The sequence below is a fragment of the Mirounga leonina genome, unplaced genomic scaffold (genome assembly GCF_011800145.1).
Source record: "Mirounga leonina isolate KUSES-001 unplaced genomic scaffold, KU_Mleo_1.0 Mir_125, whole genome shotgun sequence".
Lineage (NCBI taxonomy): Eukaryota > Metazoa > Chordata > Mammalia > Carnivora > Phocidae > Mirounga > Mirounga leonina.
In genome coordinates this window covers 72013565-72040924 of record NW_023270305.1, presented here as the reverse complement: position 1 = coordinate 72040924, position 27360 = coordinate 72013565, and the positions used below count along the sequence as shown (strand labels likewise).

The 27360-nt window shown below is 47.8% G+C and overlaps 1 protein-coding gene across 1 annotated transcript in view; it reads right to left on the bottom strand.

Annotated features, from left to right (window-relative positions):
* Window positions 1–21675, bottom strand: part of NPAS2 (neuronal PAS domain protein 2) — a 151495-nt gene extending 129820 nt beyond the window's left edge. Inside the window, exon 1 of the mRNA XM_035001803.1 lies at window positions 21564–21675. The gene's annotated coding sequence lies outside the window, so the exon portion shown is untranslated. The remainder of the gene's footprint in view (window positions 1–21563) is intronic.
* Window positions 21676–27360: the final 5685 nt, after the last annotated feature.

Here is a 27360-nt window from a genome sequence, read left to right as displayed (position 1 = left end):
CCTCTCCAGCACAGGAGGGCCTATCTTCACAGCATTTTTATCTGCAGTTGTCACTCCCCAAACACAGCAGGAACCAAAGTGGCCCTTGAAGTCACTAAATCAGCCACTTCTTGCACCAAAAGGAGGCACTTCTACACTATTCTTGGCTTTTTTCTGAAGGTCTTCCTATCATGCTGAGGCCTTCTGATTCCTTGTGAGATCAATGCAGAATGTGAACGTTAGGTGAAGTCTCACTCTGTTCCAGCCAATGCAACCTGCGCATCCTGCGGACATCACGACTTGCTGAGGAGTCGCTCATCAGCTCCTTGGATTTTAACATTTTTTTCTTCCTATTGATTGATTGGTAAAATATATACAACATAAACTTGACCACTGTAACCACCTTTCAGTGGACAGTTCGGTGGTGTTAATTATTTTACCGCAATAAAAAAAAATCTGCTAAAACAGATTTAATCAAAAGGTCAAAAAAAACAAGATCAGAAGATAATCATAAAATACTTTTACCACCATCCTCCTTGTTCTTCTTGTGTTTTCCCGAGTTAGTGCTACGGGTAGCAGATCAGCAGCAGTGGCCGTATCCGCAAGAGCTTGGGCCAAGTTCCAGGGAAGAGCCTAAGGATCATCATTATGGCTTATACTCCAAAAGCCTGAAGGGTTCTGAGATAACAACATATAGTAAATGTTTCTTCTTCTGTCCAAGCTTATGTTTTAGGAGGAAATAAGAGAGAAACTAAATGCCTCAACAGGAAGAGAAACAGCAAGTGGAACCTTCTAGGCTCAATGCAGACCCAAGGTGGATATCTGATGGCCCAGGTCCAAATTGTGGCTGTGTGACCTTGAGCAAGGGACTGAACCTTTCTGGGTCTAAGTCTGCAAGCTATAAAGTGAGGATAATGTGAAAAGTAGATGGGTTAATATAGTCACTGCATTTCCAACAGTGTAAGGCACATAAAAGTCCTCACTAAATGTTAGCTATCATTATTGGAAGGCCAAGACCCACCTCCCCAAATATTTCAGGTGGAGGGCCTACAAATAAGGCATTTTTATTTTGTGTGGTTGAACTTCAAAATGACTTATTCTTAGAATTCATAAAAATACCTTAAATAACTTACGGACATGAATAATTGTTCTTTCAGCAACAAAAATAAATACTCTTTTTTAGCTTTTAAAAAAAGGCTCATTGTTATTCTTGGTAGTCAATGGCACAAGGGTTGTTATTAGAATGGAAAAAAAAAATCTTGACAGCTTTGACTTAACTCCTACACTCAGAGGATGTCATTTAATTTAAAAGTACAAACACACACAAAGGCAAGAGAAGAAATGCCTGTTTAAAACCATCCCCTCTTCAAAACTTGCAGATGTCTTTCAAAATGCTACATAATATTTTTAGAGTTTATTTATAAACTTAGATACTTAGGCACATTTTGTGTAAAACTTAATGTTTTAAACTCTGAAAACTTTTTTTTGAATTCTCAAAAAGTAAAGGATGCCGGTGTCTCCTTTGACTATCAATGATGCTAAACACACAATAAACACACAAACAATAAACTGGGGGGCCGGGGGGCCCCTTCAGAAGAACCCCCGGGGGCTGCCAGCACCACAGCAGTGGGCAGCAGGGCTGCACAAACACGGCCAAGCCATTTGGCGGCGGCCTCTATTGGCCTCAGGCCAGACACAGTGCCCAGGGCAGGGAGACCATGACATCGAACTTCCGGCGGGTGTCAAGAAAATGATTGAAGGACAGAACCACAGAAGTTTCAGAGCAATTGGGAATATGCCATTGCTGGCCAGAAAACCCTCTGCCATGTCAAGGTTGAGAGCACGGGTGAAATGAGACAGATGAGAATCTTCCACTGGAGGGAGTCCTCGGATGATGAGGACAGCCAGTCGCTACCAAAAATGGGACTAAAAACCAGGATGGGGCTTTCCTGCCCCATAAAACATATGCCCCTCAGACCAGTAGTTCACTAACATGAAGTCCAAGCTGAAGGAAGGCAGTCAGGAGCTCTCTGCATGCAAACGCTGCGGTGTCTATGCACCTCACGACCAAGCGCACAGCTGATATAATGGACGGTCGCAGGGGGGCCCTGCCGGCGATCACCAGACCACTCTCAATGGCCGCCACCTGAGTGGGAGCTACACAGCCTGAGTAGCTCCCAGGCTAACAGGTGCTGGGTCTGTTGTTTATTCTCGGCCAGTGCTATGTTGGTACTGAGATCCTAAGTATGCGAACAAACAATGGCCAGACAAGTATGTAGAAACAGAACTCTGACCCACACCCTGCAGCATCCCGGCCAGGAAACCAAATGCTATCTACAGTCACCAGCCCAGAAAGCCAGCCTGCTATCTCTACGTCATGCCTACAGGAAGTCAGGCCACCTCCACTAGCAATAATCCAAAATACCAACCAATAACCTCCGTAACAATCAGCCCCAAATGGCCAGGACTCGAGTAAAAATGGATGACTTCCCTAATTCCCAACACCCCCGACGGCCAACTAAGGAACTAGTAGAGAAAGCCCAACACACACCCTTAACTGATCACAGATGCCCCGCTTCTTGAGCCCACCTCCAGCTTCCCCACGCCGACAGCCTCCAATCAGGGCACACCGGGAGCCTTCCCTGCCTCCTCTGGAGAGCTTCCCCCCTCTTCTGCCTGCCTCTGAGTCTCTGCCAAAATGTAAGAGATGGTGGCCGACGCCCTTGTAGAGGTCAGCTCTGCATAAATAGCCTTTGCCGGTTCTCATCTGACTGGCCTTCGTGTATTTCCACAGTCCTGTGTTGCTCATGCCCTCCTCATCCTTGCCTGTCTATCTCCTTCCTGAACCCGAGCAGTCGGAGGAAAACTAATTTCGATGAAAGGGCCAACCACTGCTCTGGGAAAAGGTAGACCTACGCAAGACCAATATGGACAATTACAAAACATTCTTACTTTTAATTCGTATACAGGACTTGCCTGGACAGCCTCAATAATGACTACTCACTGATCTAGAACTGAAACAACCCAAAGTTCCCCTATACTCGTCAATGTAACAGCTCAATGCAAAGGCAATGTATTATGAAGGATTTGTTTCAAAATGCACCCTTGGACCTATGCGTGCCAGCCATCTACCCTACATCTTTAACACCTGCTAGAGTCAATGGGGAATTATGTGGAAATCAGTTCATAATCACGGGCTCCTCCACGTTGCTGGGAGAAAAGAAATGTGAACTCTTCAGTAGACTTTATGTATCCTTATTTCTACTAATTCTCTGAAAACTGGTGCTCTGAGTATGAAATACAGGGTTAAGGAGAATCATAAAAATCCTGGCCGATCTGAGCCCCCGAGCCTCTAAACATTCTGGGCCAAAGGCCCCGGGGCCCCTCCAAGCACCAACTCCCATCCCCCTCCTCTGGCATCTGGCCCTCAGCGGCATCCCGGTACACAGGGGGGGCTGGAATTCCTTAGTTCTGGTATGGAATGTCACACAGCATCTTCCTACCTTTCAACCCATCTGACAGATTCACTGATAGGTAAGGTAAGGAAGTCCTGAGCAAGCTTCCTGATGCGTAAGTCCTTCTCAAGCCTCATCCACTTTCCTTTACAAAGGGATTCTTCAGCCAGACTCACAAATATCATCTACTTCCTTAAAGGAAATGGACACTTTTTTTTTAATCACAAAGAAGTGAAAGTTCATACTGGAGTTTGGAAAGCATTTGAATTTAAATTATTTTTCTTCTTTTGCTTGACTGAAGTGTTAAAAAAAATAACAGAAAACACAAGTCAGGGCCCTTTCAACAATTCACATATAGCCTTCAGCCCATAGAAAATTCAGCATATAGAATAAAATATTCCCAACATGCTGAAAATATTGTTAACTTTTACCAGAGATATGGGAGTACCTTCCCATAATGAAGGTACTGATTGCCTATGTATCTAGATGTGTATTCCCTACCCAATCCCCCAGCCCTCAGAACCAAATCACTGTTTGGCTGTAACCCAATTTTAACGTGTGTGTGTGTGTGTGTGTGTGTGTGTGTGCGCGCGCAATAGCAGGGAGTCTCTACAGCCAATGATTAAAGCTCAAGCAAAACAGAGACTTTGGACTTTGATCAGAAAATGGATTAAATTCCCCGATGAGGCTGATCAGAAGCGGAAACACCAGGAGACGCCAGCATTCTCCACTTCTTTCAGGAACAGCTTGGGACAGAGTCCTTTCATTAGGACTGCACTCTGGTAAAAGAATCCAGCTAAATTTGTAAAAAAAAAAAAAAAAAAAAAAAAGGCTGTTTATTCATGTACCGGGGGCTGTCTTTCCTAAAAGAAGGGACACCGGATGAGGCCGCCTGGAGCTTCCTGGTCCTGCCGATGTCCCCTGTGGGCCGTGCTGACCTCACTCCCTTGGTCCTTAAGCATGTGCCAGACGGGACATGGGTTTCTCTGGGCACAGCGATGCGCCCAGTTATATGGTCTGTTTGTCAAACCATGCAGGGTCTGAGATGCTGCCCGCTCGCACGGGTATGTACTTCATGTATGTTACGTGGATGTTGCAGAAACACGAGGCGGCTCTGTACGGACACTCACGTCCAGACCAAGCCACCGATGCCGCAGCATTGCCCCCCACACCTAGACACCAGGCAAGGTGATGAGAGCCTATCGAGCTGGCTACACCCCACAGATGAGGGGTGGAAAACAAATGATTTTCTCTGCTTGTGCACAGGAGAGAAGTAACTGCCTCTCTCTGTGTGTCCAGGAAGGAGGAAGAGATACCTTTGCTCCTTGGAGATGAGATGGAAAGGACCCTGGGTTCCTACCTTGACCTTTTTGAAGGTAAAATTGCTCCAGGGGTCGGAGAGTCCCATGTGTCTCGGCTTTTATGACCTAGAGAGGTCTCCAAGGTCTGGCCTTTGTCCCTTTGGACGGTAAATACCCAGGGAGATAGCACTCTAGTTTCCCTGGCACCTGGGGCTTAATTATGTGTGTGTGTTTTTGCAGGATCGGTCTGACTATGGAATGTTCCAACCCTTAGTCAATGGGCATAGTGGCCAGCCACTGGTCCTGGCCATTCTCCTACACAGCCCTATAGCAAGATCCCAGCCACCCAAGGATATGTTTGCTTCTTTCTCGTTTAACACTTTCTCCACAATTTCCTTAGGTATAATTAGCATGAACATACATGTTCACTGGAGAACACTTAACAGTGATAACTAATAGGCACTGCTTGCTTACTATCAGGCACAATCAGGCACAATCTTAGGGGCTTTGCATGGACTATGTCGGTGAATGCTCAGATCACTATGAGACCCTATCTGATGGGCGAGGAGGTGGAGGTACCCGGTTTCAGCAACTTTCCTGAGCGGCACAGCTGGGAAGGAATACATCAGGAGCCTCACTCCAAGCCCCTGATTTGTAAGCATTGTGTTCTTATGTTTGACAGACACATCAGTCCTTTCATTTACCCATTTTTTAATTAAAATGGAATGAGACTGTCATTTGTCACTTGTCCCTTTACACCTCTTAGGCACTAATAATTTTCAGAATATGTTCACCCTCAATTATCTCATTTGATCATCACACAAATGCCTTTTGGAAGATGGGCGTTGTATTCTTAATCTCTCAGAGGATGCAGAGAAATGAAGTACTTCTCATGGCTAAAAGGGGCTCGGCCAGGGGTCTCCTGGTCCTGGTGCCACTGGTCTCTCCATCTCAACCCAGTGACTATGCAAATTCATCTTCAAGGGAGAGAAGTGAAATCAGTGCATACGATCATGAAAAGCAAAATTTAAATGTTTATTGTTATACCTTATGGGGATCTTAAAAATAAACTAAGCCAATGGTGGTGATCTGGGGACTCGAAATACGCAGTATTTGTCTTTTAATTCACAACTACAATCCTGCTCCTGTTTGTAAAATGATCGGCACCTACATCAAAAGACAGATAAGGGGAGGCACAGGGAAGGGTGCATGATGACCTCGTGCCAGAAGGCTGAAGTCCTGTTTCTGGGCCCAGCTCTGCCACCACCAAGCCCCAACCTCAGTTTCCTCTTCTGTAAAATGACGGCCCTGGTGGCCTGACTCCCGAGTCTCTTCCAGCTCCACAGCCTTGACTTTCCCCTAGAGGACACATCCTGGGGAGACTTAGCTATAAAAGTCAAAGCCAAGGATGACAGTGTCTGTCTTCAATCAGATTGGAGGCTAACCCCAAATATTTCTCAGAAGTTTCTTGATAGTTAAACGAAAGTGGGAACTGCAAAAGCAAAATGTAAATTGTTTATCTGAAGAATGGCAATCTGTACTTACGTAAAGAGAATATAGGACATTGGGGTAAATATGGCATTTTATAGCCAAACTTTTAGACAGAACATGAAATAGATCCGCTATGGGCCCAAGGTATTGGAATCAATGATCTACTCTGCCTGAATTCAAGTGAATTCAGGTTTCTACTTCTGTTGGAAAAAAATCTTGGGATCTGAGGTTTGCCCTGGAACACTAAGAAGTTCTGGAAGGATGGGGACTAGCTGAATGACGCCAGTGTCTGTGAGCATCCTAATTTACTAGAATTAGCAATATAAGCGCTGCCACAGTGCTCAAAGGACTGTTTTTTTTAATTCTGGATGCTGAAAAATCTGCCCGAGAACTAAGAGGAACACCACATCTCACAATTTACAGACCTCACCTCATACTCTTTCCAAAGTCCTTCCCTATTTCCAACCACATTTTTTCCCAGCTGAGAAAGTTGGGGAGCACCAGTCCTCCCAAGCCCTACATACCTCTTTCCCAGGCACTACTCTTGCGGCCTGGGGATGTGCCTTCATGCTAGGAGCAAAACGCAACACCGAAGAACCAGGGGAACGCTGAAACCGAGATGCTGATTCTGCGTGTGTGGAGTGGAGGAAGAAAGGCATTCACCCGGGCTCGCCTACCTGCGTAATCAGAAATCAAGCGGCCCTTGAATCATAGTTAACTCCTGCCCATATTAATTCACAGTCGGCCATGAACACAAGTGAACCCAAGCCCACCAGCCCCCATCATCACTGCCCAAGGCACAAACGTAAGCCGTAGGTGGAAAACCGTCCGAAATCAGTTCGTTTCCTTTTAGAACTCTGTGAAACAATATACAATCCAGAATAATTAAGATAGGTGTTATTCAAGGATTCCGGAGGGGGAAAAAAAAGATTTATTGGGTCACACACTCATTCTGAGAAGGTGCTGGATGGCTAATCCTCCTGCCTCTTTAGTGTGGGTGTGGTATAAACCTGAGCCAAGTGCTAGAACAAATTTGATTTTGTGTGTGTGCCCCTGTGTATGCCAATCATGGGATAGACCAAATTACCTTACTGATGTTCATTTGGGGTTCTGCTTCCGTTTCCATCAGTGGTGGGAGCAGAGAGACAAAGACACGAGTGATCTAACAGGGCTCCTCAAGGCTCTACCCCCAAGATGAGCCCAGCGCCTCGGTCCACAGTGGCCCAAAGGTGGTGGGGGAAGGGGGGCCACTTGGCAGAATAGCTCCCCAGGAGTCAAACCCCGTTATTCAAAACTCTCCAATACCTTGCCTGCATGTATTTTTCTTAATGGATACTGAGTGCTGAGGTTCACACTTCCGTGTGGAAGGGAAGAAGGTGGGAGAACACACTTCAGGTGAACCCCGGCTGACTTCTGAGAGGCTTCTCCATAAACCAGTCAGCTGCTGGTTTTCTAGGCCCCGGGGGCTGACGACATTCAGGTGAAATGGTGTCTCACAAATGGGATGCTGTGGTGGCCCCTACCTTTTCTGTTGCTCTCAGCTGAAGAAAGAGAAAATGAGGAGAGACGTAAGGAGTGTCCTGATTTAACAGTCCTTGTTACAGCTAAAGAAATAATTTTGAAAAGCGGGTTAGCTACTAAAAGACGGCAAGGAACAGCATAATGATTTTGCCCTAAAAATGATTTTCCTGCCAGTTTTCTTCTCTTACGGCCTTTGACACGCAGCCTCCACTTCCCGAAGGCTAGACTGAACACGGACACCAAATCGGGGTGGCTCTCTACCCCAGCACGAAGCCGGCCACCACACAGTAACCTCCTGCTCGAGACAGCAGTGTAAGCTACGGAAGTCGTGTTCAAGATGCTCACTTTGTTTGTACACATCCTATCCTCTTAGAAGTGGCGTTTCAGAAAAAGTAAACAAAAATGGGCTGTTCTATTTTTGGTCCTTCTTTAAAGGGCTGCATTCAAGTTCTTGCTCTGAATGTCCCCGCGCACGTCACTTAACGTCTCTGAGCCTTGGTATCTTGTATGTAAAGTGGGAATCGAGTAGTGCTCCCTCCAGAGAGTGCTGGCGAATCAAAGGAGCTCACGTGCGTGACCACGGCAGGTGAGCGCAGCCCTCCTTGACCCCTAGACCTACTGATCTTTCATGCTGCCTAATTTATTAGGGAAAAATGACACTGAGATGCCCCCAGAGCGGCAGTGACAAAGCTAGGGGATAAAGACGTGCAGGGGGAGCGTCCTGCTGTGGACCCTGCACCCCATGCACCAGAAGCACTCTTAGAAGTTGTTCAGATACATGCGGGCATTTCCTTCTGCATCACAGACATGAGGGAGTACTGTGCTTTTATTCTGTTTATCTGGAAGGAAGTCGGATGTCAGTGCCTTCAAAAGTGAGTGAGTTCCAGAAGTGAAAGTGGACAATCTGTGTCCAGCCTTGTGCTTGTTTCTCCCTGTTCCCAGTTGCCCCAGGACGCTGGCTTCCTTATCTTATTGTGCTCATGTCAGAGAGCAGCTGTAGAGCACACGGAGCGAGATAAGACAATGGGGGGGCGGGGGATGCTGGCCGGTTGGACTGCAGTGTTCCCTCCCAGGATTTCTGGGCGCTGAGTGCGCTGGCTGAGGCCAGGGGGAGGCTCATTCTTGCAGCGTGGCTGTGTTCCAGCCTCAGAGGCAACATGCTCCGGTCTCAGCAGAGAAAAGGGAAGTCCTGAACCTTCTGGAATGGGTCAGCAGGCCTGCCTGCAGGAGCTGCGAGTTCTGGGAGCAGGGAAAGGCCCCTTGGTTTTCAGAGCCTCTCATTTTCATCTGGAAAACATGAGCCATGCTGTTCTGGATGATCACTGAGGTCCTGTCTTCATCTGTTCTGGCTACTGTAAAAAGTTACCATAGACCGAGTGGTTTAAACAGCACACATTTATTTCCCACAGTTCTAGAGGCTGGAAGTCGGAGAACAGAGTGCCGGCACAGTCAGTTTTGGTGAGGATCTTCTTCCTGGTTGCAGAGGGGGGCCTGCTCTCGTGTGCTCACATAGCAGAGACAGGGGTAGCCAGCTATCCGGCCTCTTATCAGGACACTACCCCCATCCATGAGGACTCCACCCTCATGACCTAATCACTTCCCAAAGGCTCAACCTCTTAATACCATCACATTGGGATTAGGGTTTCAACATATGAATTTTAGGGGGACACAAAAAAGGGGGACACTGTCCACTGTAGATCCTTTCCTTCTCAAAAGTGACTTATTAACCAGAATCAGGGTGTGTGTATGTCCAATCCAAAGAGTAAACTCCTGTTTCCATTGAAAGTCAGGTGTTTCTTGTTCCTTAGGGGATTGTGACATAGGAGGAAAGTAACAGGATCTTTCCAGTTTGGTCAGAGCTGAGCCCTAATTCTGCAGGCCAACCCTCTTTAGAAAAAACAAGAGGTCATAAGAAATAGCACATGTCACACTTACGGTGGTGAGAAGCCCCATACATGCCATAAAATCTCAGAATCCATGGGAATACACGAAGTCTATTTGATTTAGATTGAATTTTCAGACACAAAAGGTTATCAGGCTACTTTGTTCTCATAAATGGCAAAAGCTTTTGAAAGCAAAGCGTGCAACCCCAAGCATCTGCCAAGACATTGTCAGTGTTTGGCTTCTATAGTTTGAGTATTTCACTTTTTCCCATGACGTTAGCTTTCAAGAGAACACTGGGATATATTGTGTCTTTAATTGCTAGCATGTACCTTGTTGGAAAAAGGCAAGCACTTCATTCAAAAAGACATCACCTTGAGGCTGGGGTTTATTGGTGGAAATGGTGGTGTGTGGGGAGTCTGAGGGATGAGCTAGTCCCAGCAGCGAGTGATAAAAATAGCACCACTACTTTTCACTGTAATGGACAGCCTCGCCTCTTGATTTTCATGTTTAGTATTAATACCTCCCTTTTATAGATGAAGGGACTCAGTTTTGGTGTGTCTGTGACTCGCCGAGATCACTTGGCTATGGTGACCATGTCAGGGTGCCAAGGCTTCCTACTACAGGCCACAAGCTATCTTCGTCAAACCACTTAAGATGCTGCCAGCCCATACGGTGACGGCCACTCACACGCTATGCTTTATTTATTTATTTATTTTTTCTAAAAGGAACCAGGGCTCCTTTTTTTTTTTTTTTTAAGATTTTATTTATTTATTTGAGAGAGAGAGAATGAGAGACAGAGAGCACGAAAGGGAAGAGGGTCAGAGGGAGAAGCAGACCCCCTGCCGAGCAGGGAGCCCGATGCGGGACTTGATCCCGGGACTCCAGGATCATGACCTGAGCTGAAGGCAGTCGCTTAACCGACTGAGCCACCCAGGTGCCCACACGCTATGCTTTAAAGTCAGGTCATGGGTCAATGCTGCCACGCCGGAGGAAAAGGCTGAGTGTTTTTATAGGTAGCTCATATAAACGATATACACAAGAGCTGCCGAACGCAAGCTGCTAGAAGACACAAAAATAGCCTCAAGTAAGTTCATCCTAATGATACCACCCCCAGTAGCACAAACTGAGAAATGGGACTCTGCTGCTTAATAGAGCTACGTACTTGGACACACGGCAAGACAGAAACAGGAGATTCTGTCCATAAGGGTTAAAGGGCTGGCCACACGGAACAGCTAACTCATGCAAACACGGCATACCTTCATAGACACTGGGAACACAAAAAGAATTGTTCTTCTTTTACAATTTTAAGCAAGATCTCAGGGTCCTGGGATGGAGCCCCGCATCGGGCTCCCTGCTCAGCAGGGAGTCTGCTTCTCCATCTCCCTCTGCTGCTCCCCCTGCTTGTGTGCTAGCTCTCTCTCTCTGTGTCAAATACATAAATAAAATCTTTTAAAAGATTAAAATAGGGGCGCCTGGGTGGCTCAGTTGGTTAATCGTCTGCCTTCGGCTCGGGTCATGATCCTGGAGTCCCGGGATCGAGTCCCACATCGGGCTCCCTGCTCGGCGGGGAGCCTGCTTCTCCCTCTCATGCTCTCTGTCTCTCATTCTCTCTGTCTCAAATAAATAAATAAAATCTTTAAAAAAAAAAAAGATTAAAATAAATAAAAATTTAAGCATGATGTCTCCTTCATTAGGCACCGCCACTCTCTCCTGGGTCTTTGCCAGTAAGGCGCCAACGTAGGTCTCTGCAGCGGGTTAGCTGCAAGTGCGGAAAGACTGCCACTGGCCCAGTCCCGGGAGATGAAAGACAGAAGAAACCCACCGGACAGTTGGAAGGGTCCCAGATTCTTCCAGCCACATCACTCTGCATGCCCCAGACAGCCCGAGTCCACATGCGTGTGGCACAAACCGGAGCCAGCCCCCTGGCCGCCCAGCACGGTTGCTTCGGCGGCACACGGGGGAAGGAACGGTGCTTCCGGAGCTGTGTGGCCCCAGCCGCGGGCCCTGGCTGAGGAAGAGCAAACAAGTGCCAGGGCAGGAAGAGCCAGGAAACCTCCCAGGCGAGTGTCTGGAGCAGGTTTCTAGAGAACTCAGGGGCCAGGATCACGGAGGAGCTGTCCCCAGTGGAGAGCCAGACACAAGTTGCTCTGAGGCCCCATGGAGGGAGCGGGGCGCCGTTGCGCTTCCTTAGACACTGTCGAGCGGGTCGCATCCGTCGTGGGGCAGCCCGGAACAGGAACAGGTGTGCACCTGTTCACGTACCTAGGCGCCTGCCCCCACAGGAGGTGCCAGGGGCTCAGGGGGGCTCACAGCCCGGCCTGAGCCCAGCCTGGCCGTGAGAATGGCACGCACACATATGGACAGGGGCAGTGATTCTGGTGGCTGTGTCCAAGCAAGACCGGACCGACAGAGAGCGGCAGCTGGGGCCGCTGCCAGGCCAGACCCCATGGCTCACTCGAGAGCAGGTGAGGGACGCAGGGCGCCAGGAGCTAAGAGTCGGCTTGCTTGGCAGGGGTGGTGGTGAATGACAGCAAAGAAGAGGGAAGAATGGGATGCATAATGCAGGGGAGGGGGCTGTTTTCATCAAGGCCAAGTATAGCTCTAAATCGAGGGGTTCTGTGCTCCCCCAGACATAATCTCCAAAAGTGGTGGCTTTCCTCATCAGACGAAAGTGAAGAAGAGGGGCGCCTGGGTGGTTCAGTCGTTAAGCGTCTGCCTTCGGCTCAGGTCATGATCCCAGGGTCCTGGGATTGAGCCCCATATCGGGCTCCCTGCTTGGCGGGAAGCCTGCTTCTCCCTCTCCCACTCCCCCTGCCTGTGTTCCCTCTCTCACTGTCTCTCTCTGTCAAATAAATAAATAAAATCTTTAAAAAAAAAAAAAAAAAAGAAGAAAGTCCAAGGATAGAGGGTTTTTTATGAGCTGTGTCTCTCCCCCCCGCCATCTGCAAACACCCAGCTCCAGCTCCTTTGGTGGGTAAACCTGGTGGGTGGGAGTGAGCCATCAATTCCAGAAATGCTTCTGCGACGACAAGTGTGACAAGTGCTCCCATGATCCCAGGACCCGGAGGAATGAGGAGGCCACCTGACCACTCAGGATAGAGACAGAGGCCAAGAGCTCAAGTGTTGTGGCAAAGTCCCGGAAGCAGCTCCGAAACAAGCAGCTTTCTTACCTCCAATGAAATCAGTTTGTCCTGTGCCAGAAATCCAAGAGATGATCATCAGCCAAGGGCTACACATGATTAGAAATAGAAACAAGTTCTCTAACTTGAGAGATCATAAAACCTCTTCAAAACTGCCACGCGAATCTTTTGCGCCTGCATCTCTCTCTCCGACAATCACTGTGAAGCAGAGAGGAGGAGAAGCAATACAAATAAAATCCCCCTTGACCATGGAAGCCTTGGCGAGCTCAGCAATGATGTCTGTTTTGGGTCTTGAGATGAACTGATAGCCCGGACCTGCACCGTGATCGTTCTTGGTAACATCCCACATGACAGGCCTGCACCCACCCCAACCACACACACATCCCAAACCTGGGGTTTTAAAGTTTTCCTCCGTTTCACTGGGTCGTGGTCTTCAGAAGAGCAGGCATCTTATGCAGGGACTGCACTGCAGGCTGTGTCTTTCACAGACGGCACAGAGGAAGGTGTCGATGTGGCAAACAGGCAATCTGGATGGGCTCTTCCCTGTCCCCCAGCCACCTCCTCAGAACCGCTTCTCCAGCTCCCCCCCCCCCGCCCCCACTGTGTTAGTAGGCAGGCTGAGCACATGCACTGCGATGTTTACACCTGTCACGCTGCCTATTTCTAAAGAGGCCTTAGCCTTGCAAAACAGAACAATGGAAAATGGAAGGTAGTTCTGAAATTGAAAAAAAAATACTGGACTTTTCCAAGCACTAACAACAAATCCGAATCTCACTACAATGGGCTCTTAGTGAAACTAACCCAAGGGGACTGTAGCCCCACAAAGAGGACCAATGATCAGACCCCAGACTGGAAATGGAATTATCCCATTCCTGGGAACATTAGATCCTCTTCTCTGAATTAAGGAGAAAAAAAAAATGTGATGAAAATCTTTTATGAGCTCCATCTATCCCATTTGCTTTCCTGTCTTCTTTGGCAGAATTGGAAGATTTCAAAGACTGCAACAAACTCACATTTCAGCTACGTGTCAGGCAATGCACCAAGTGTTTTTTAGAGATTTACTTATTTATTTATTAAGATTATTATTTATTTATTAAATAATTAATTATTTATTAAAAGATTTTATTTATTTGAGAGAGAGAGAGACAGAGATAGCGACAGAGAACATGAGCGGTGAGGAGAGGGAGAAGCAGTCTCCCCGCTGAGCAGGACCCCGGGACCATGACCTGAGCCAAAGGCAGTCATTTAACTGACTGAGCCACCCAGGTGCCCCTAAAGACTTATTTATTTATTTGAGAGAGAGAGAGCATGAGCAGGAGGGGCAGAGGGAGAGAGACTCTCAAGAAGACTCTGCACTGAGCGCGGAGCCCGATGCAGGCCTCAATCTCATGACCCTGAGATCACGACCTGAGCTCAAACCAAGAGTTGGATGCTTAACCGACTGTGCCACCCAAGCACCCCTCACAAAGTATTTGTTTAAGTGACTCCTGTATATTCAGAGAATGAATATCTGTCAGGGTGTAAACTCTACAGATCCCAGAAAGAGTAAAACTTCTTAGCAACGCTTGGGGCAGCCTGCTGTCTGACTGGATGAGAAGGGTTTAGAAGGCCATGTCCTCAGAGTTTTCTTGGAAAGAGATCATAGAAGGGTATGTTTCCTAATACCATTTTTAGGACTCTTTCCAGATGATTGCAAGGTTGATGACATCTACTTACTTTTTCAAATATCAAATATTCTCTCTTGTGTCCTCACACACCACCGGAACGCTCCAAAAATGATCATCATGAACTATCACGCAGCCATTAAAATTATGTTTACATGAAATGTTTAATGACATGGGGAAATGCCTATGTTCAGATTAAGGCGACCAACCAGAATGGAAAACTATAAATGGTATGATGTCAGGCATGTGAAAATGCATAAAAGAGATTCAAGAGACTGGTAATGGGTGGTGCTGGTTCAGACATGGGTGGGTGGGCGGGAAGGGCATGGGCACAGCGATTGGAGTCATCCATTTGGCAGCATCTATCCATCCAACAGATGTGCCCCTTTACTCAGGAATCCCCTCCTAGTAATCCCTGAATTAGAAAAATCTGGACTGTACTTGAAGACATACAGACAAGGGGAAGTTAAGACAACATGGCCTATAAGAGCAAGGAAGTGGAAACAGCACAATAAATGTTTAACAATGGGTTAAATAAATTATACTTCTGAGTATGACTACGTAGCCTTTAAAAAGAATGAAGTAGCTATAAGAAATGACCCCCCAAAAAAGTCGCTACATAAAATGCATGGAATAAGTTGTTAGTTTAAAAAAACATACATATATGGGTATATATGTAAATGCACGGGAAAATAACTAGCAGACTACACCCCGATGGTTCACCTCCTGAGAAGCGTGGAGAGCTCCGTATGGGGTGTGTTTGTTAGGATGCTTTTGGCTACAGCTAACAAAAACCTAACTTGACCTGCTTTAAGTGGTCAGGAAGGTTTCAGGATCTCCCAAACAGCCCAAAGCAGAGACTCCTTGCTGGCTAATTCAGAAGGTCAAGGCACTATGGAGGCCAATTCTTCACCTCTGCATTCCCTAGCCTGCTCTGGTGGCTGACGGCGGCCCCACTTACAGGCACCGCGTGGCCAGAAGAAGAAAATGGTTGCTTCCGCCTCTTGCCTCACTTGAACCGCCAAGGAAGCTTCCCGGGGCCCCACCCTCATGCTTTATTGGTCAGGACGAAGTCCACATGCTCGCACTGAGCCAATCACCGGCAAGGACAGCAGGCCCACCCAGGGTAGCTTTGGCCAATCAGGATTTACCCCTGAGACACACGGGAGCATGGTAGACACTAGAGCAAAACCAGGTTTCTGCCAGGCACAAAAAGAGGAATGACTCTTGTAGGGCCCAGACTGTGAAGGGGAGCTTTTTACTAGAGATGGCTAGATTATGTGAAACTTTTACGAGATTATACACATATTTTTTAACTATTTAATTAATTTATTTATTTGAGAGGGGGGAGAGGGGCAGAGGGAGAGGGAGAAGCAGACTCCCTGCTGAGCTAACTCCAAGCCAACTTGGGGCTCAAGGGGATCCCTGGATCCCGAGATCATGACCTGAACCAAAGGCAGATACTTAACTGAGCCAGCCAGACGCCCTGAGATTATATTTTCTGAAAAGTCTAACGTTACGAAAACATTTAATGCATAGAGAAAAGCCCGAAAGGAAATACACCTTGAGATTGCAAGCGATCTTTGCGATCTTCACTTTTTTCTATGTTTTCCGAAAGTTACATATACTTTTATAACTAAAAAATAATAATTTTAAAAATGTTCTTTTGTTCTCTGTAGTTTGACTTTCAAGGGGCCCAAATATCCTTTGTGAAATTGTGCAGTGCCATTTTTTGGTTCAGAAGAGGGGAAGAATGAGGCTGCTCAGCTCTATCATTTGCCTTTCTTTAGATGGGCTTGGGTCTACTGGAAGTCCAGATGACTCTCAAAGACCCAGGAAAAAAATCCTCCTGGCCTTCTGCAAGGCAGCAGTCCACAAAGGTGGGTCCCTGGCTCCCACCTCTCACCCTCTGGCCCTGCCACTGCCCTGACCTCCATTCTGGGTGCTCTCATGCTTGTTGCCCTCCTTTCTCTCCCTTGTTACCCCTCCACCTCCCAAGGACTGCCTTGGCTCCAATCTTCCTTCTACCTTTCCGTCCCCCACACATCAAATGACCATTGGCATTCTCTTACAACTTGGTTTGCAAGGTTTATTTTAGGCAGGGAGACATGGAGCGGGAATGGTAGCAGCAAAATCTCCTTTGCAAATAATAAATGGAACTCTATCGTATCTATATCTATATATTTAACATATACAAATCTAATATATATGTATGTATGTATATATGTATTTGTATAAAATAGAGAGCAATGTTGAAGTATTTTGAGGGTCATCCAGATTCCCAGATTACCCCCCCTAAGATCACGGTGATAGAGACCACTGCCTTAGAATATCCATCTTTCCCAGATGTCAAGAGGAAACAATCAGCTCAGAGCATAAAGTATAAAACGTCTGCCTGATGAATTCTGACACACCCTGCACTAATTTCAGGTAACTCATCCAAACTGAAAAGGATTCGCTGATGGCTTAATCCTTCGTAAAAGTGCCTCACCAGGGAAGGCACCAGTGCCCCTCAAAGAGGAAAGGTACTGGCCCTTCCCTCTGAACCATATTTTGAAGGAGTGACTGACTGCATGAACACCAGCTGGTCTTTTTTTTTTTTTAAGATTTTATTTATTTATTTGAGATAGAGAGAGAGAGAATGAGCACAAGTGGGAGGTGGGGCAGAGGGCAGAGGAAGAGCGAGAAGCAGGCCCCCGGCTGAGCAGGGAGCCCAACACGGGGCTTGATCCCAGGACCCTGAGATCATGACCTGAGCTGAAGACAGACGCCCAAACGACTGAGCCACCAAGGCACCCCCACCAGCTGTCTTGATCAATGGGACCTACCGACTAAGCACCATGAACAGCCTCAGGTAAATAAATATATTGCTAGAAGGGTTTCACCATGGCTGACCAGAAGCCAGGGCCCTGCAGGAGAAGAGTGGAGATGTGCATGCTCTGAAAAATTGTTTTGCATCTGATGAACCTCCACAGCTGCCCACCCTCCAGCCCTTGCCTGGTTCTCTACTGCTCACCTTGGGGTGTTGGTTAACCACATCAAATCTCTAATTGGTGAGCTACATGGGAAAATATTTTAGGAACCTCTTCTTCCTCTTGCCTACAGCCCCCTCTTTCCCATCGACAAGAATAAAAACAATCACTTTTGTTATACCTAACACTGGTCCTTTACTGGTAATCCTACCAACTTGACCAGGGAAGCATTTTTCCCACTGTTTTTCTGACCAGGACACTGAGGCTCAAAGAGGTTAAAAAAAGTTGCCCCAAGTCACACAGTAGCCGAGCAGAGTACCAGTAGCTACCCCAGGTCTGTCTGACTTCAAGACCTGCATTTTATTTTCTGCCAGATCACAAAGCTTTCCATTCAAGGAAGACTTGCTAGAGGTCAAGGTCAGCAATGTGGAAGCCCTACCAGAAAATCTCCTTTCCTGGGCCCTTCTCTGGTCCAGGACCTCATTTTCAGTCTAGAAAGAATCTCTCTCTCTCTCTTCCTGGTCAGCTCCTTGGGGGCAGAGAGGACCCATATTCTTTATTTTTCTATCACTTGGGCCTACCATGTAGTAGGTGCTCAGTAAACATAGGCTGAATTGAATTAAGTGTATTCCAGAACTTTGCTGGTGTTTCACAGCATCAGGAGGACTTGGCAGCTTGTGAGAAATGCGGAATCTCGGCTCCCAACCCGGATGTGCTGAGTCAGCGTGTACATTTAACAAGATCCCCAGGAAATCACATGCACTGTAAAGTTTGAGACATGATGTTTGGCACCGTCCACCTTGTTTAATACACTGTTTTTCTCACACCAGTGTAGAAGCTAAGCTCTCTCCTTTCTATTCTGCATCATCAGATGGAAACCACACATTGTTTTATGACCCACAGAAGTTCAGGTGATCGTTGAGGGAACTCTACCTCAGAGACGACACTTCGCTTGCAATGCCCACTGGTCCCCAATGTCAAAGAATTCAGTGAGCAACAGTAGTGTCTTAGCTAATGACTGCATTTAGAAATTCTTTTTAACAAATGTTCACATTTAATAAGTGCTTATTTAGTTCTCTCAGGTACTATTAATCATCATCAGATTTAAACTTGAGTTACTCAGAGTTAAGTACTCCATTAGCATTCACAAATTTCTAACCTTTAGATAACTCTCACCAACAATTCAGCTCATTGCCTACACCTCTTTACTGAGCATCTATTATGAACAAGGCCTCATAGGGATGAGATGCGGTGGGGAATAGGAGTGTGGCAGGCCCTGACCTCCCATCTTTGCTATAAATAGAATGAAGATCAGGAACATGCTAATTAACATTTGTGTAAGCAAATAATGCATCAAGTATCATTTCCACTATTTAAATGTGAAACTCAATTAGATGCTTCTATGATGCAGCCAATTAAACTGCTGGTGTGAAGCAGCCAAGTATACTGAGTCACTGGGCTATTTTCAACACCTTGTAATTTGACCTCTCTTGGGAAAGAGATGTCACTGCTTACATGGCATCAGCATGGGACAATCAGTGTCCTGATCACAATGAAAAAACTGACTTTTTCACGTGAAGAACAAGGTACATACTTGTTTGAAAAATTAGGAAAAAGGACTTAGCCCTTTGGGTTCTTAAGGTTCAAAACAAGACTTCAAAAAAATTAACAGATACAGATGATCATAGAAAAGCTATGTGCATGCAGTATTATTTTAATCTGAACAAATCACTAATTTTGAATTTGTAACCTGAAATCAAGCGGCAGGATGAAGAGCCAGTTATAAAGATTACCAAGAGTTAAGAAAGATGGTTCAAAAAATAAGATTAATTCAACTTAATAATGACAGACATCACATAATGTGGGTCTTTTTTTTTTTTTTACTATTTTCATTATTTTTACCATTTTCATTATTTTTATCATTTTCATTATTAAACAGCCAGAAACAGTAAAAAGGACCCAAACTCTTAACCAAATGTGCTTAAAAACAATCGTTATTTTCTACATAAAGATGAATTCTTTAGTCACCATCTGAACACTCTCATCGTAATCAGGGAATTTCTTTTCATCACACTAATTAGTAAAGCCTCACTTGGTTCTTTTCTTGGCACGTTTAACTCTTTAGGGGGTAACGTTTTATTAATAACATATTTCCTCCAGAATAAGTCCCTTCTCTCATCTCCACAGGAGTCACTCTGGGGAATAGTAAGAATAAAACCAATTCTATGGTCGCGCACAGTGGGACAGATCAGCAAATAAATAGAGGCATTGATTTCCCAGACAAAAATGGCTAAAAGCAGCACATTTACAATTCTTTTAAGCCACACTCCCCATCTCTCTGGGAGATGGAAGACAAGTATTGAATGTCTTTATGTTGCCCACTTTATTTCTAACTAAATGTTTAAGAAGACTGCTGAGAAATGCCAATACTTCTATGGGTCCTGGTTTAGCTGTGTAATGAAACACAGATTTTAAAATTTTATTATTTTTTTTGCTTTTGCAAAAATAGTGGCCCTAGTCAGAATAACGCCTTTAAACGTGATATTTATTCGGGGGTTATTTTAAAATTACATTTTGGGGTTATTTTTTTAAGGTTTTATTTATTTGAGAGAGAGAAAGAGAGAGAGGGAGAGAGAATGAGCAGGGGAGGAGGGAGAGGGAGAAGCAGACTCCCCGCTGAGCTGGGAACCCAAGGTTGGGCTCCATCCCAGGACCCTGAGATCATGACCTGAGCTGCAGGCAGATGCCTGGCGACTGAGCCACCTAGGCACCCCCATTTTGGGGTTATTTTTGCCAAACTTTCCCTTTAAGGAAATCGTTGTGGCAGAAAGACCTAGTACTTGCCCTTGAATTTTGAACTGTCACTTCCCACCCAAGAAGGGCAGCTCTGCTTTAATGCAAGCCATAATTAGTTGGTCGGTTCACTGGTCAGGTACTAAATTAGTGTTAGATAGACAGAGGTGTGGAAAGAGCTACACCTTGCCAGGAACTGCTTTCGAGCTAATTATCTGGAAAGTCCAAACAGGGAAAACCCTCCTATTAAGGAAAAGGTTCGGGTTCTAAACGATCACAAATGACCAGTTCGTCTCTGCTAATTAATAACCACTCAATATTTTACCTGTAAAGAAACAGGCCAACCAACTTAATGAATTTGGGGCACGATAATAAAGCAGCAGGTACTAAAGACAAACAGGTAGGGTTTTCCCCTCTCGGACCCCTTCTGAACACCTGTTGAATCCCGGGGCTTTTAACTTCCTGAACTAAAGCTTCCCGGATACAACCATGGTAGTTTTTAGACTTTCTGTAAGTGCGTATTTTTAAGGTTTCCATCTTGCTTAATCTACAAAACTGGTTACTAATTATTTATGAATCACAGGGCTGAAAACAAACTTTCTTACCTTGGGCAGTTAAGGAGTGGCAGGCAGAGGAGCGGGGTTAGTTTTTAATTTAGCCCCTTGGCACCTGTCCCTACGCCCCGGGTTAACGACCCTGCGCAACTCTATAGAAAGGTCAAAGGTGCGCCTCCCTCCTCCGCCCGGGGAGGGGGCACACCTCCTATCAAAACAACACGCTGGCATCCAACCTGGGGAGCGGTGGCCAGGCGAAGCGAAGAGCCAGGCTCCGCGTTCTCTAAACGTGCAGGGGGCAGACTGGGTACCCAGTCGGGCCCGGAACCAAATCCGACCTAGGGACCCGGAGAGATCGCGGGCCCGGGGCGCGCACGCCGCACTCCCCAGGGCTCCCCACTCTTCGCGAAGGCGAGAGATGGGGCTCAGAGAGGCTACAGGGCAACCCTCCAGGCTGCTACCTGGGCACGGCCTCTAGCCACCCCGACGGTACCCTCTGAGCTCCCCCAAATCCTGAGGTTCGGGGTGCCTCGTCCCCCGCTTCCTATGGCGAGACGCCCACGGAGCACAGCAACCCCGCCGCCGCTGCAGTCCTACAAGACGCGCTGTCCCGGGCGGCGGGACCCGCGGTGGGGGTGGGGCCCCCCACCATCCTGCGCCCCTGACCCCCGCACCGCGCAGCCCCGTGCCTGAGCGCCCCTTCGGCCCCGCGCGTCCACGGCGCCGGCTAGCAGGTGACCGAGTCCCGCGACCCCGCGCGCACGGACTCCCACCCCGGGCCCCCTGCATCCCCGGGCGCGGCCCCTTACCTCGGAGCTGGCCGGGGCGACCCCGCGGGGCCGGACGCGGACTGGGCCGGGAAGACGCGCCTCCCGCCGCCGCCGCCGCCGCCGCTGGGAGCCGAGGCAGCGAGCGGGCGCGGCGAGCTCCTCCCGGGCGGCGGCGGGAGGCGCTGTTCTCGCTGCCGCCGCCGCCGCCGCCGGCGCCGCCGCCGCCACCGCGGCTGCGGGTCTCCGAGCTACGCGGCCGCTGCTTCCCGGCCGCCGCCGCGCGGGTCCCTCGGCTCCTGCGGGAGGCCGGCTGCTCGCGCGGCAAACTCTTCCGCACGCAGAGCCGGTGGGGAGAGCCGCCGCCGCCTCTTCCTCCTCCCCCTCCCTCCTCCCGCCTCCCTCCTCCCTCCTCCTCCTCCTCCTCCTCCTCCTCCCTCTCCTCCTCCTCCTTCCCTCCACTCCCGCTGCCGGGTCTCTTCTGGTCGCACGCCGGGCCTTGGCCCCGACCCAGCCTAGGACTCGCATCCTGCGACCCCCCCGCCCCGGACCCCCAGCTCCTCTGGGCGACGCAGACATCCGCGCGCCCGAAGCCGTCGCCGCCTCTGCTGGGCTGCCAGGGACGCGCGGCGAAGTCCGGCCTGGGGTGCGGGGTCAGGACTGGACGCGGGGTGAGGGTGGGGGGGGGTGTGTGCTTAGAGGTGAACGGGCCGAGAGGGGAGGTAGGCGGACGCGGGGCTGCCAGCCGAAGTCCCGTTAAAGTTGTCGCCGGGGGTGGCAGGGAATCTTCCTCCCCTGCCTAGTGCAGACACCCTCACCGTGCCCGCTGCCACCCCGCTGTCCCGTGCGATGGGGCGAGAGGGGGACGAGCACACGACTGTCGTCCCCTCCACGCCGTCCTAGCGGGGCAGGTCTGCGCGCGGAGACAGAGGCCGGACACAGGGCGCGTCTCTGCGCTCGGACCACTGCGATTTCTCAATGAGCGGTGGCGGCCGGGCGGGGAGGGAGGGGGCAGTTGGGACACTGGGGTTGGGGGAGAAAGCTGGCGAGCGCTGTTCCGGGGAGGGCCGCAGCGCCTGCTGGGGAGGAATAAACGGTGTTGCTTCCAAGGCGAACATAGCCGGTCCGGAAAATGGGTCAAGGATGGAAAGGAACCGGCTAATTGACCCCCCCCGCGCCCCAGGCAGAAGCACGTGGGGTGGGGGGCTATGGCCAGGAGCGCGCCCTCGGAGCTCCGCTCTGCTTTTCCCTCCCCTCCCCCGCTGCCCTCCACTCCTTTTGCACCAGTGCAGGAAATGTTCCACTGACCTACATATTTTTCCAAACATACGTGACCTTTTTTTTTTTCCTCTGTGGGAGGAGACAGGCGAGAATCCAAGAAAAGGAGAAGCTGGAGCGGCGCGCGCGCGAGCAAACACGGAGGCTTTCACCAAGGCTCCCGCAGCAAACGCCGAACCGAGACAGACGCACATAAATAGTCCCCGGAGCCAGGAGCGGTGATTTGAGCCCCTACTCGGCGGGGCTCCGAGACAGCGAGGGGTGAAGAGGGGAGATCCTGTGTCCCACAACAGTGACCAGGTTCCCCTGGGCTCGCAGACTTCTCTCCACCGCGTGGAGGCGCCTGGGGAGAAGCCCAAAGGAGGGGAGAGGTCCCCTACCCCCGAGAGGTCACCTCTTCCCTAACATCACCTAAGTACAGCGCCTGGCGCAGTGCTGTGCACCCAGCAGCCTTTTTCAGAGGTCCCTCGGTCCCTCGCACATTCCAGCAGGTAGCCCTGGAAGGGAAGGCGCCCCCGCCAGTCTTTTTCTATCACACTTGGTTTTGTGGCCAGAAGGAATCTGCTAGGGCACTTCCTCTCAACACCAGTCGGGCCAGTGTGCTGGGGTTCGCTGCCCACTCAGTTCCAGGGCCCATGCTTTATCCTCTCCCCGCTCGAGTTCAAGATAGGCCCTCTCCCGCGCAGACCCGACCAACAGCGCCTTATTTGGGCATGCAACCCCACACCGTCAATTAGATCAAAACGCTCACACAGAGCTCCTTCCCCCCCCCCCCCCCGTAAAGTAGGTCATTCTCTTTATTTCCCACTTGTATTATTTTTGTCTAATTCTCCTCCTGAAAAATAATCAGCTGCAAGGAACTTTGAGCATCCTAAGAGAAGCCGTTAGGCTTGCTTCTGACTTGGAGGGCTTTTCAAGGAGAAGGAGGCATTCGGCACATTATGGTTTTGAAGTCCTCCCTTTCCAAAAGGAAAAAAAAAATTTTTTTTTTCTTTGTTTTTCTTCAGGCAAGTAGGTTTTGCCCTGCTCTTAAAGCATGGTCCTAATATCTACTAAAGGATAAAGTTATGTGCTTTTAACCCGATTCAGTGCCGACTTGAAAGCCACCTCCCTTCCTTTCTTGCTTTGAAAGAGATTCCAACTCCCTCCTCCTCCTCCCTTTTGGGAACTAGTTGAACAATCCTTAAATGATCTTTTAGGAAACGAATGACCTACAGTAATAATGCATCAAATAATTCTGCAGTGCAACCAGTGTTTTTGCTACTGTTTGTACCTGTTGCCCAGTAGGATATCCTACCATATGTGTGGTTTCTGTCTCTTAATAATGGAGATGATGTATATGTAGTTGTAGCACTCATTCCAGACTCCATCTCGTCTCCTGGTGTTAATCCTACCAGGTAGGACATCTGTCTGAGCAGAACAGGAAGTGCAGTCTGCAGCACAGGACCCAATCAGGACTAGAGCACAAGCAGGGGCCTCAGAAGAATGTGCCCTTCCCCCAAAATGTAGAGAGTCAAAGAGGAAAGTTTACCTCCTGTTCATTCTATGCATTTGACAGTTTCGTTCCTTTTATTGGCAGCTTCCATGAGTCAGGCTAGGCTTGGCCTGTGAGGGAGCAAGGGGAGCTTGATGGCAGTTTCTATACAAGAAGGATTTGCAGGGTAGAGGCAAGGATATAGATGAGGCCAAATACGGCTAGTGGCAGAAACAAAATGCCATGCGGGTTCAAAGGAAGGAATCGGGGTGAGCTTCTTGGAGGAGGTGACATTGATGCTAGGCTTTTTCATCAACTAGATAACAAAGTCAAAATAGATCATAATCTACATATTATTCAAAATGGGCAGCATGGAGCAAAAGAACCATTTCAAAACTACATTGCCAATTTAGAGAAATTCTCAAGTCTCATGTAGTTAGTCCTTTAAAAGAACATGGCTTTACCCATTGAATGCTGCAATAGAGTATCCAGGAACCTCAGATATTTTTCAAAGAATCAAAATTTATGGAGGGGAGGGTCAAATTTTTTAGTTGCAATTATATCAATCTTTGAAGATCAGTGAAACAATTCAGTTTTTGTAATCTAACTGGAAGTCTTTTCCATCGTAAAAGTTGAATCTGTGGCCTGTCCTAATTTAAAACATTTATCCAATTAAATTCTCAAAATATACACACCATAGGTGTCCATATGTGGTGCTACATACAGGCAAGAATGTGTGGGCTATTCCAATAATTACAGCACTAGCTCAAGGCTTGGGGCCCACGTTAGGTATGTATAGTCAGTAAATGAAACAGAAACTTGAGGGTAGACAACAAGGACAGGGTTCTTTGCCAAATGACATCATCACAGTTTTTCTGAATAATCATAAGATAGAGGGCCTTCTTTCTTTTCTGGACACCCAGAAACCCCTTTATGGATTCTTAACTCTGAGTAGCAGTTTTTACTTTCCGATGAAAAAGAAAAAGAAAACACAATACCAGACATCGTCAAGTAGGGTAATATCGTGTTAGGGAAGAGAAGTGTTGCAACTGAGACAGAAGGGCAAGTGGGGTCAGTATGAAGATGAAGAAGAGGGCTCAGAGCCCAGTAACCAGAGATCGAATGACTCAGAGGCCAGGGCTTCTAGACACCTATAGAAGGAAGATTCAAGAATGTCCACCTTGTGATTGAAATAATCAAGGTGAGAATTTGAACACTTCAGTTCTGCTGAAGCTTCGCAGGGTGAAAGTGCAGGGTGGTGATTCGTTCCCTGCAGCAGGCTCTCTTGTGGGCCCTGAGGATGCTACCAGGAGACAATCAAGGCCTTGTGCAGCCCGCCTGGTAGGGTGAAGACTTGGCATCTGTGCCTATTAGATCATGTGGTTGGCAAACCCAAGAATAAGTAAGATTTCCTTATAAAGCTGGTGTGGAGGACCCGGGGAGGAAATGTGGGCTGGAAGAGTCTGGAGGTGACAAAGCCCCAAAGCCTCAGCCAGTTCCCACCAGTTAATTGCACTGCTTTTGGGGACCACAGGAGGAAATGGTACATGTGTATGTGCATGCATACGAACACACGACACACACATACGACACACACATACAACACACACATATGACACACACACACACACGAAAAAGATATGGTAAGACTATTGACAGTATGGACACTTGAGAATAATCTTTCCTTATAGGTAAGCCCCTTGAGGAAGTCCCTTCATGTACATTTTCTCTAATAATAAATTTTGATTTTAGGTCCTATTTATCTCTCTTCTAAAGAGAATCTTTTTAAAAAATAGCCTTAATTTTTTAGAGTAGTTTTAGGTTCACAACAAAATTGGTCAGAAAGTACCAAGTTCAAGTATATTGCCCGACTCCCTCTTCCAACAGATTGGGACATTTGTTACAATCAGTGAACCTACACTGACACATCATTATCACCCAAAGTCCATAGTTTACATCAGGGTTCACTCTTGGGAGTTGTACACTCAGTGGATTTGAACAAATGTATAATGACCTGCATCTACCATTATGGTCTCATACAGAGGAGTATTTTTCACTGCCCTAAAAATCCTCTGTGCTCCACCTATTCATCCTTCTCTCCCCACTAACCCCTGACAGATACTGATCTTTTTACTGTCTCCATAGTTTTGCCTTTTCCAGAATGTCATATAATCACATAGTAGGTAGCCTTTCAGATTGGCTTCTTTCACTTAGTAAAAAGCAGTTGAGTTTCCTCCACGTCTTTTCATAGCTCAATAGCTCACATCTTTTTAGCACTGAATAATATTCCATTGTCTGCATAAGAAGGTTTTTAAAAAATATATTTTAGTAAATCATGTTTGCAGAACTAGAAGGTAACATTTATCTAATACTTACGTGCCAGGTATTTGCATTACCTCATTTCGTCTTCGTAAGGCCCTGTAAAAAAAATGATTTATGATTTCCAGGTAACAGATAGGGAATCTGACTGAGAGAGGCTCAAGGTGCCCCAGTCACTTGGCACATATGTGGTAGAGCAGGGTCTGATCCTGGCTCAAAGACGGCCAAGCCCACGCGCCCTCCCGCCCACTCCAGCAGTCAGCAATGCGGGATGCGACACAAAGCTACTGGAGGCATCGTTCACTTTCCAGGAGCTCTTGCTGGATAAGGAAGTGATGCTAAACCACATGTGCTGCTACGTCCTGCATGCCTCTTGTCTCTGTTTCCTCTGGTCCTCTCGGTCCCCTAGTTATTAATACCTTTATTCCATTCTTGAGGTGGGGCTATCTTCCAAGTGCTCGAAATAGCATTCCAGGATGAAGGATCGGAGTTGGCAGAAGAGCAACTCCCAGTCCTGACAATTCATAGAAGGAAATAAAGTCAGTGGGTCAATATGTGTGTTATTGGTACATTGGCACCCTGCCAAGGGCACTGTTTGGACTTTGGTGATAGTGGGATGGGAGTGTCCTTTTATAAACGTGTGATGTTCAAACCAGCTCTAGGCTATGGGTTGGGAAAGAGAGCCAGCTTCTGTGGGGAAAAGGAAAGTTTGGGTGCTGGTCAAGCCTCCCTCTCTTGGCCCATGAGAGTGGGACCAGTGTAGGTCCC